The sequence below is a fragment of the Pocillopora damicornis genome, chromosome 13 (genome assembly GCF_964200805.1).
Source record: "Pocillopora damicornis chromosome 13, jaPocDami1.2, whole genome shotgun sequence".
Classification (NCBI taxonomy): Eukaryota; Metazoa; Cnidaria; class Anthozoa; order Scleractinia; family Pocilloporidae; genus Pocillopora; species Pocillopora damicornis.
In genome coordinates this window covers 11,162,208-11,173,247 of record NC_142682.1, presented here as the reverse complement: position 1 = coordinate 11,173,247, position 11,040 = coordinate 11,162,208, and the positions used below count along the sequence as shown (strand labels likewise).

The 11,040-nt window shown below is 38.2% G+C and overlaps 1 non-coding gene across 1 annotated transcript; it reads right to left on the bottom strand.

The window, feature by feature from the left end:
- Positions 1-929: 929 nt before the first annotated feature.
- On the bottom strand, positions 930-1,002 carry Trnai-gau (transfer RNA isoleucine (anticodon GAU)). Its single transcript has one exon. It is a non-coding gene; the product is annotated as a tRNA-Ile (tRNA).
- Positions 1,003-11,040: the final 10,038 nt, after the last annotated feature.

The following is an 11,040-nucleotide window of genomic DNA, read 5'->3' as shown; positions in this document are numbered from 1 at the left end:
ATAGCGATCGCAATAGTGACTAAAGATCACTTGTGTCTCTCGCAGGGCCTGCAACTTTACGCGTGTGAGGCGGGCGTGATAACCATACACTACAGAAACCTTAACTACGAATAGTTATTAATCTTATCAAACTGAGATAAATAGATAAATTAATAGATGGAAAACATAAAAAATTTACAGTTTTCTACATTCTACATTGAAAATTAGTATTTTTTTCGAAAAATTTAAAGTGAAAACAGGAGAAACATATGCGCCACGATATTCACGTCAAGTAAACTGTGTAAGCTAAGAATAGTTTTATTAGATTAATTTGAGGTGCTGTTGGAAACAGATTCCATTGGAGCTCCACTCGAGGATCAAACCAGACTCTCCACAAGGAATCATCGATATAGACAAGCCTTTGAGAATCGGAGTAAAGTAGCATATTAAAGATATTTCTCCAATAGGCGCTGAAAAATCACTGTTGGACAGTGAAGGTTTTCGTGTTGTGGTACGTGGGACGTACCTTAGCCCTAAACCCTGAACCATATTAAAAGATCAAAACGTAACAACGTAATTGTTCATTTTGCTCCAAATGAATAAGAGAGAAAGAGAAAAGACCAAACTGGGTCATTAAAGCTGATCTTTTGAGTATATTTCACCAAATTTTAAGACCGGCCAGACCTGAAAAAAGTAGAGGGAGGGCATGAAAATAAGTTTGGGAAAAGGAATGTTTTGGTCTAAATTAGGAACAGGCTTTGAAAAACTTGTTTGCACGTCCCCACAAAGAATTCGTAGGTGCACGAATACCCCTGTTGTTGAAGATTAATAAGCCAATATATTTTGAAAAGTTATCATCAGATTAAATACAGACACCTAGATGAAATGGAAAGTCCTTAACAAATTAATCTTTTGTTCAGATGGCTTTATTGAAACAAAAGAGTATTCTCTGGTCCGTGTGAGGATCGAACTCACGACCTTGGCGTTATCAGCACCACGCTCTACCGACTGAGCTAACGGACCTTGCACACGAGAAATGGTAGATGGCAAAGGATTGACAATCTGGATATCGATCCCGGCATCTTCCTAATTGTGCAACAGCCCTTCAATTCCTAGATTTAAGAAAACATTAGACGAGCGACCTTGGCGTCATCAGCACCACGCTCTACCGATTGAGCTAACGCACCTTGCACAAGAGAAATGGTAGATGGTAAACAATTGACAATCTGGATATCGTTCCCGGCACCTTCGTAATTTGCACCAGTCTTGCGCGAAAGCGGATGTAAAAAAAAGAGACTGAAACAACTCAACCAGGATCGTTATTATGTGGATCCTTTTCGAGATGCTAGAGAAGGTTTAAGTAATCATTGTGCAAATATTCAAGTAAACTAGAAATGTCGCAAAGTGTTATATTCCTGAAAGTGAAATGTGATCATCGCAGTAAATTTTCCAATTTAAGCAATTGGAAAGAAGAAGCCTGAAAAAAATCAGGGCTTCAACGGGATTCGAACCCGTGACCTCCGCGATACCGGTGCGATGCTCTACCAACTGAGCTATGAAGCCACACATTGGGAGCGAGGTCAATTTATTGAGTTCATATCTTCGTGCAGTGAATTGACGTGAAGTTTTATATGAAATAATTCATATTTGTACTGCGGTTGTAGATGAAAGTGAAATGTGATCATCGCAGTAAATTTTCCAATTTAAGCAATTTCAGTTGGTAGAGCATCGCACCGGTATCGCGGAGGTCACGGGTTCGAATCCCGTTGAAGCCCTGATTTTTTTCAGGCTTCTTCTTTCCAATTGCTTAAATTGGAAAATTTACTGCGATGATCACATTTCACTTTCATCTACAACCGCAGTACAAATATGAATTATTTCATATAAAACTTCATGTTATATTCCTATTGCCAAGTGTTAAATTAGCATAAGCGAGTAGAAAAGTTGAACTGAGAAATGGTAATGACATCCGACTTTTATCACATCCGCTGAACACGTGGAGGGTTGCAGGCCCTGCCAGAGATACAAGTGATCTTCTGTCACTATCGCGATCGCTATCACATTCTACTTTCTTAATATCTGCACCAATTTCAATTTTTGCAAACCTAAATAATTATGATTTTAAAGACTTTGTTTTCGTACGAACATTGGAGGTTGGAATACTTACCGATGCGAGTTGGTTAGGAAAGTTTTCTATATGCTTGTGCAAACACAGCAAATGACCTGAGGTCATGATTTGGAATGAAATCTTTTCTGTATACACCACCACCCATGAACACTTTTTGCGTTTCCGCAGCAAAATCTAGGAGTTTCATATCACTTTGTGAACCTCTATGTCGCGATTATTTGCCAAGATTTGAAGTGGCGTTAGCTGCTCTTCAAAGCCACCTCAAACAAAATTAAAATGTAAAATCGTCAAAGGGCAGCGTTGCAGACTTCGCTTCCACTCCTTTACCACAAATCTGTGAAGGCCTTTTTATTCTTTGGATTCAAAAGGAATTTTCTCCACTGCTGCACTTTGTGTTCGGATTGAATGTTTCTAAATTCATCGCCAAATTCTGCTCCCCTCTTCCCTCTTTCTGCATTTTTGATAGAAGTTTCTTTGTACATATCAAAGATAACATCTATTCTCCTTGAGTTAGACCACTACTGCAGCACTAGGCGCAGTAGAGAGTCGGCCACCTCGGCAAACGCCTTGTGGTTTCCTTTGAGTCTCTGTACGAGGGACAAAGCATATATTACACATGCTGATGGTTGCGGGATCACGTCTGCGGCTGGAACACTTTTTTGCAGTTCTTTTTCCAAAGCTATCTTGTTTGTTTTTCTTCATGATGATCCATCGGCAGTGGATAACGCCCAGGAAGGGCCCCTCGTGGATGACTTAGAACTTCCCTCATTTGAAGTTTTCTGTTTTCAGCTATTGGTATTATCTGAGCGAATAGACTTCTATTTCAGGATGATCTCTTTGGACGTTTTGTTCCGGACTTGCACCTTTTTGTTCAGCTCGCTAAATGTTTGCAGCTTTGCCTTGGTGATTGTGACGTGGAACTTGGTTTGAGGTGGCTGTTACCCCAGTTGCTTTACACGAAAGGTTTCGTACGCCTTCTCTCCAACAGCTTTAGTAATAAGCAAATCTTGTTGTATCTCTGGAGGGGCTTCCTTTCCAGTGGAGAGACAAACCAGATCTTGCTGCACGCTGCTGAATGGGTCATCTCTTAAAATTCTGGTTCTCTGGAGATCGGTGTGCTGGCAAATTGATTTACTCAAGTCTAACATGTCCTTCATCAGCTTCAGGAAGATACTGCGATTGTAGGCAACCAGATAGTACTTCATCACCGCTCCTGCTTTAAGGCTGAATCCTTTGGTGCCCCTTGCTGTCAGTGTCTTTATTTAGTCTTTTCCAATTGGGTTTTCCTCCCCTATCTGGACTGAACATCTTCCAGATTTTATATATTTGAAAGCTTCAGGGTGTTCTTCTTTAAGGTGAGACATCTCAGAGACATATGCCGACAATTAACGAGCATAGTTAAGATTGTCGTAAGCAAAACACCAAGGAATCATTTTTCTAATGGCTGATAGATGTAGCTCCCAGTCTCCTCTCTGCATGCTCTCAGAAAATTCAGAAGAATCCCTACCATATCAATATAAGACATTCAGAAGCTAGACAGCTTCCCATTACTGCCATGAAGATAGTCCAGGTACTTGTCATAAAGCACAGAGAACTCTGAGAACCGTTGACTTGACATGACAGTATCGAATTCCCTCTGACATATATCATACTGGTTATTTATCCCCTTGAAACCTTTCACGTCTCAATAAACAACCAAAATTCTAGCACAAATGAGTCCTACGCACCTGTCGAGGGAGCTGCCATCTTGGATTTACCCATGATGTAATGTGAATTACACTGTTGGTTCTTTTCTTGTTTGTCGTCTAATCCTTTTACAAATTTTTACTTCTGACAACTCCGAGGGAAAAAATACAAATGTTTTCCTCTTTTTTACTATCTAAAGATCTCATAAAACGATCGTGACCATATATTTAAGGGATTTTATTCTGAGCCTCGTTTCCATGCTGAAGTTTTTTTTGCGAAATTTTAAATCGAAAAATCTCCATCAAAGCTACTCATCCACAAACGTTATCATACAAATTGAAAAACACCTTAGGCAGTAGTATCACATGATGACACTTAGATTTTTTCCTTCGGTTTGGTCCCGAAAAGTGGCCTGGCCCATTGACTAAAAGCTTTCCCATTTACCTGAAATTCTCGAACCTCAGAGCAATGGTATATAGTCTCAGAGTATTAATTTACACATTTCATCTGATTATGATTTTTTTTTTTTTTTTTTTGGGTCACTCATGAAAAATGAATTTGAGGCATTTTTATTGTGCCCTTCTTTGTTCAGACCTGTCACAATTATTATGCATTTCCTGCTTGTCTTACATCCCCATTTTATTTTTGTGTCTGGCCTGTTGATCTAGTGGCACGATTCTCGCTTCGGGTGCGAGAGGTCCCGAGTCCGACTCCCGGACAGGCCCCTATTGCCCATGATTGTTTACAAGTTATTGCTAAAGGAGAGAATATCTAGAAAGACGACTCCAAAAATTTCTTATCCAATTACTTTTCTTTCAGCTTGTTTTAAATCATCCTTAATTAATTCAACTTTCAATAGCGACAGTGAATACCTATATAAATGTTCTGAGTTGTTTCTTGGTGCGCACAGATACCAATTTTCTAAATTTTTAAAGAACATCAGCCAAACTTCCGATTTTGTCTTTAGATATTTTCATAGAATCGAATATTCATACAGGTTTTTACCGTCACCATAGAAAATTAAATTAATTGAATGTGCCTTAAGACAATTGTTGGAAAAATTTAATTGGTGGTCTGAGTTCGAAGAGAACAAAACTTTCTTCGATACAATTTCAAAATGGTCTTTATCCTCCTCATCAATTCTTGAGCAAGTTAATTAATAACGATACATGCGAGTTATAGAAGTAGCGTAAGCCTCCGTATCCGCTTGGTCATCCTTTCCTTGGACATTGGGGTCGGTTATTTACACGAGCTCTAACCCAAACCGCGGTTTTCCGCAATGAATAGGCCTTGAGGATTCTCTATAGGAGGGTTGATTTAATTGCGTAAATGTCCCTCCACTATCAGCTTTTGACCCTTTTGACAAAAACTAATGTTCAGATAAAACGTTTGCCTGAGGTGAAGATGGCGTAGAACACGGTTTTGTTAAAGGGTGGCTAAACTTTGTTTAAATAACCAGATGTTGAAGTTTACAAAAGAGATTCATAGTCAACACTTTACAAGCTTTTTCCAAGGAATAAACAAAAGAATACCGGTACCTCCCGCATGCAAAGCGAGCGCTCTACCATTTTAGCTAATTTCCCAATAATCAATAATTCAATATTATTTTGACAGATCAGTTTTATTGAGTAAATATGAGAGACGTGATATGATAAAAAAAATGATTCTTCAGTCGGCAAAACGTGATGCAGATAACGAGATGGTTAGTACGATCAAACACACGCACCAACAACGGACCTAATAAGTCTTTGTCTGTTTTGTCTAGTGTACTGATTGTTGTAGTTTTTCTTTAAAAAGAGAGAGGGTCAACGTATTTGTTTTCGTTGGATAGGCTGTCCTTCGTGTAATAAAATAGCCTTGCACTTCTCCTTAGTGAATTATCTCGGGCTGAAAGATGTCTAGCCTAGTCACTTGTCCGTATGGGTCGGTTTCCTGTAAAATGTTGTCCGCTGTGAGTTTAAACTTAAAATGTTGATAAAATATAAAAATTGTGGACAAAAACAAATTACATACGTTCACAACCTGTCAAAATCAACGATAACCGAATTGTTGAAGCTTTAAACCATGACATCAAACTTAATAGAAGATACATGGAAAGACAAAATGTTAATTGATCGTCATCCCAACTGATAAGTATACCAGCCTTGTGAAATTGGTCATGAAGTGACCAACGTTGTCGCTATAATCAACCCGAAATCTTTTAAAAGTTAAGCATGAACACTTTGGAACTTGCGGATAGATAAATTGTTGTGGCATATCATTTTTTTTAGGAAAATATGCTTGAGAAATGAATTAAGCAGAAATCAAATAATTTCCATGACTGCTATCAAAATGCATGCACATTGTCACTATAGCTTAATGTACCCAATCAGGAATAATTTGCCCGCGAAATTTCTTGTCCATTTATCTTTGTTGGTAAGCGGAGGGGCACCCGAGAAGTAAGGAGTCACTTCTTCATTCCCATATTTCTATCGTCCTTCAGCATCTTCCTGTGTGTTTTGACCAGTCACTTGAAGAAACTCGGGTTATGTATTGCCCAAGGCGACACTTGATTTAAAAGTACAGCAGAGTAAGCTCTGCACCGTACAACACTGTAGCCACCTAATCTTCTGGCCAGCGGTGGAATCTGCATAATTAGGATTTGCTATTGCTCTGGAGAGAAAAATCGATATAAATGTCTCGGATAGATATTTATTCAGATTAAGTACCGACTTTCCGATTGGAGGAGCTTTATCGGAAAGGAAATCCGGTCTCCCGCGTGGCAAGCGAGGATACTCACAACTATACTACCGAAAGTCTTACGAGAGACAAGATATGAATGGAAGGCTAGCGCAACTTTCCACTTGTATCTAGAAAACACCACTCGCTCTGGAACTACTGTTGGAAAAGTTAACTGATCGTGATCCTTACTGTTACACTTGCCAGTAATAATAACAGGAATAGATTGTACAAACACTAAGACAACAACAGGGAAAGTGGAATACGTCACTAACATGGACGACCGATAAGGAGCGATCATTTGCTTACACACCTGCAACCAGCTACGCATCAAAACAACAGTAACATATTTTTTAAGGGTTTCGTATAACTGGCCTGTTGATTTAATTATTCTCGCTTTGGGTGCGAGAGGTCCTTGGTTCGACTCTCGGTCAGGCCCGGATGTTTGATATCTTACTATCAAAGAAAATACAAATGAAAATTTCAAATTTTCTCTAAAATAACTGCTTTTGCCATATTACCTCATGTGGAATTTATTTCTTGCGTGTGCAAGCAATTTTACGAGCACACGTGGTGGACCTATTTTTTTCATTGTTGGGAGCAATGAACATCACTCGTGCGAATCCCGACAAATAATCACAAGAATGAGGTTGAAAATGGAAATTATAGTTACGTCGATAGCGGAAATGCGAACACGAGTAAATAGTGCAGCGAAGGTGTCATACCAACAAGTTTATTCATCTGGTCTTTACATGATAGAACGATACAGACTGAGTAGACACCGGTAAGCACGTGATTTAGTTTATCTCAGCCTCAAAATACTCGGAAAAAAATTCAACGAATGGTTATAAAACTTGGATTTCTGATGTTGCAGACACCGGATTGTGACAGTCTTTTGTTTGTGGCAGGGTGCTAAGCGGACGTTATTACCATTACACTACAGAAACTTGCTTCGAATAAGCTGACGAATAAGCAGAATTTGGAAGGTGCTATGGGAACGGGCTCGATTGTTTCTGTTTTTCATTTGTTTCTCACTCCTGTTGCTGACTAGCTGATAAAGTTGGGCTAGTTAGTTGTCACGCGAGTTACGCACGCTCGAACGTTTCATTTTAAGTTCATGTTTGGTAGTCATTCAAGAGTCAAAGTATCAATTTTCAACAAAATCATAGACAGCGGAAAGACGTCGAAGACGCATAGACAGAACAAACGACATGGTTTCGCGAAATTATGTAAAATTTACCTCATACGAATAAATTTTGCGATTTTTTGCCACACGTGCACGTAATTTTTCATCTTGCCTTAGGTTTCTGTGCTACGAATCCCGGCATACAGGGCTTGACAAGGCCAAATCAAATTACAAGACGGAAAGACTGTTCTCGAGTAGATGATGCAGCAAAGTTTTCATTCCAACAAGTGTCGTTTGTTGATCTGAAGTCTGCATGAACATAAAGAAACAGTTCAGACCGACTCGCAAACCGATAGGTGTTTCTTAGTTTACCTCAGCCTCAGTATACTTAGAGAGAATTAGGTTCTCATGAAAAGAAGAGTATCACAAAACTGAAATTTAATTTACTGAATTTGGAATTATTAATTATTCTCACAAGGAAGAATAAATAATTCACAGGAGGTAAAAATGTTTAATACAGTTTGTAATGATTGTGAAGGCTGCACACGTGGTGTCTGCCCATCCTCCGATCAAAATGCTTATATATCGAAAGTGTTTCTAGCAGATAACCACTACACTGCGGTACTCACTATTAAATTTTTTGGATTATATTTTTTTAATATCCAAAATGAATAAACGAATAAGTGACGAGGAAAAACATACAAGGTGATTCACACGAAAGTTAAACTCTGCCTAGTAAGAAGATCTCGCCGTGGAATTTTAAGGAAAAGTGGCCACAGTTAGGCGCAAAAGATGCCCTAAATGAGTATCCATACAGGCAAGCCTTTGAGAATATGAATGAAGTAGTACATATCAATTAAATGAGCATGTCTTTTAGTCATTCTTCTGAAGAGTAGCTTAGCCATGCCATCCTTTTCCTTATGCGTTCAAATTTTTACTATTTTTCGGCAATATCATTGACAGATAATCACCTTGAAAGTGAACAAAGATAACCTGTGGTAGGCCCTCGATTAGATTTTTATCTCAGGAAAAAAAAATATTATGATAAGAGGATGATGATGAAACTTGGATTTCTTATAGTGCAAACGATTGTGACAAAAGTTGTTTCGACTTTGGCAGCCTTGATAAAATAGATGAAAAACGTGATCACGGATTTATTTTGGTACATTCTATATCCTTCGTGGCCCATCGCAAAATCAGTTTTATCCTGTTTTTTTTTCTGAGGTTTCTGTGACACAGCTGACATTCCTTTTAGGAATCTCGACAAAATTTAACTTACAAACGGTAGGTGAACGTGTGCTCAAATTAGGTATTTTAGTATTTCGGTCCATCTCAGACTAAATGACTTCTTAAAAAGAAAGGTTATTATGAGGTTTTGATAGAATTTGAAAACTAAAGAAGATTTTAAACCACAGACGCCTCAATATAGTTTGGCTTAAGTAAAGGCCTTCAACCCCCTCTGATTAATGAAATACACGATTTAGGAATAATATTGTGAGCCTAATTGAAGGCACTTCAAGCTTTAATTTTTAAAATCGAAGTATGTTCAGGCGGTGCACAAGCATGTATTACTGATTGATGATAGAGAGTTTCTCAAAAGAAGCATCACGAGTATATACGAGAGAACCCGGGTACCTCCTGCATGTTAGACGGGTGTTCTACAACTTGAGCTAGTTTGAAGACGCTCTCTCCCCTGCGTTCATTGTACTTACAGTCTTCAATTCCATGTGTCGAATCTATCGCTGGGTGAACTCGACCTCATCAAAAAGATGGAAATGGTCGTTCAGTGATGACATTAAAAGATAATCTATTTGGAGAATCCGTGTATCGATCCCGATAGTTCTCGCGTGCTAAGCGAACGCTCTACCTTTTGTTAGACAACTTTTCTAACTTTTCCTAGACCCACTTAACAGTGAAAATATGCCAAAAAAGTTTCTTTTGATATTGCTTTGATATTTTCCTGTTTGACAAACTATCTTTTGACCCTTTGAAATGTACTCTGTTATTATTTCAAGTCAGAATAAAATTATTCAAGAACTATTGTACAATTTACTTTTTCCAAAGTAACGTAAGGAAGGCAAAAATGAAAATTCGTACTTAATCCGTCATATTTTGCAACATTTTAAGACTATTACTTGACCCTGAGTGTACTGAAAACACATACATATGAATCAACTATCCACATCCCCCCTAAAGATCACGAGAAACAGTGAAGCAATGATTTAATCTGAACCTTGAAAGCATCACAAGGTTTGAGTTAACTCTAGCTTCTTTCTTTTGCATGTTTCAGTTTGACAAATCAAGCCAGGGGCTGGTTGTTTTTTATTAAACGAAAAACGAGAAAAAGAAACAAATATGGAAGGTTCACATTTGCAATTTTTAAGCTTATGATGTTTCAAGGTTTAAATCAAATCTTTGCTTCACTAACAAGAGAGATATTAAGGTAAAAATGGTATTTCTTTCAGTCTGTAACAACTTTTTTTAAAATGGCGTGTAGTTACTTAGATGATACTTACCTTGCCAATGGAGTGTTCAAATACCAAAGATGATATTCATGAGTTTTTGGACAAGGTTCAAAACCCAGCATTGGGTATTCATTACATAACCATACATCACACACATTGGAGGTACTTGACTTCCATTTAAGCTCAACGTTTCATTTCTGTAATAAGCTACTCCAGCTGAAATCTTCAAGCCTTGGTACTATCCCTTGTTACATGTAAGAGATGAAGGCCAGCAGTTCCAGGTTTCTGTACACATAGGCTTCTGTACTGTTCATCAATCTCCTCTAGAAACTGATATTTGGCACATGCTTTGGTACTACAAGTAGGTCGTAACATAATAGGTTTTGCTATTGCAGCTGGAATGTTTGTCTGTGATGGAACCCATAACATATATAATTAGTTCATCCTTTTTTAATTCAGTATTTTCATGTTCTGTCAACTAAATATTAAACAGAAGGTTACTTGTTATTGGTAAATATTTTCATTCAAATAAATTAAATTCTGTTGAATGTTTCCGATCATGATAAAGCAACCACAACAGGCAATGGTCATTCTTCTGACATTTGATCAAAAGCCAGTCAGCTTTGCTCAAACGAGCCCTTGAGATAGGGCTGACCATCAGAGGCTTGTGCGTCAAACTATGGGCAAAAAGCAAAATATAATACAATGGAGAATCCGGGTTTCGATCCCGGTACCTTCCGCATGCAAAGGGGACGCTCCGCCACTTGATATACAGTTACAAAAATTACATTGCGTGATGGTTTTGTCGTGTCGATAACAGACTCGTAAAGTCGAATTTGAAATACAAAGGGAGAGAAGAAAAGAAAAGAAATGTTCCAGTCATTATTTGAACTTCCCACATTTCAAGAGTGAAGCCTTTCTACGGATTTCTTTGCACA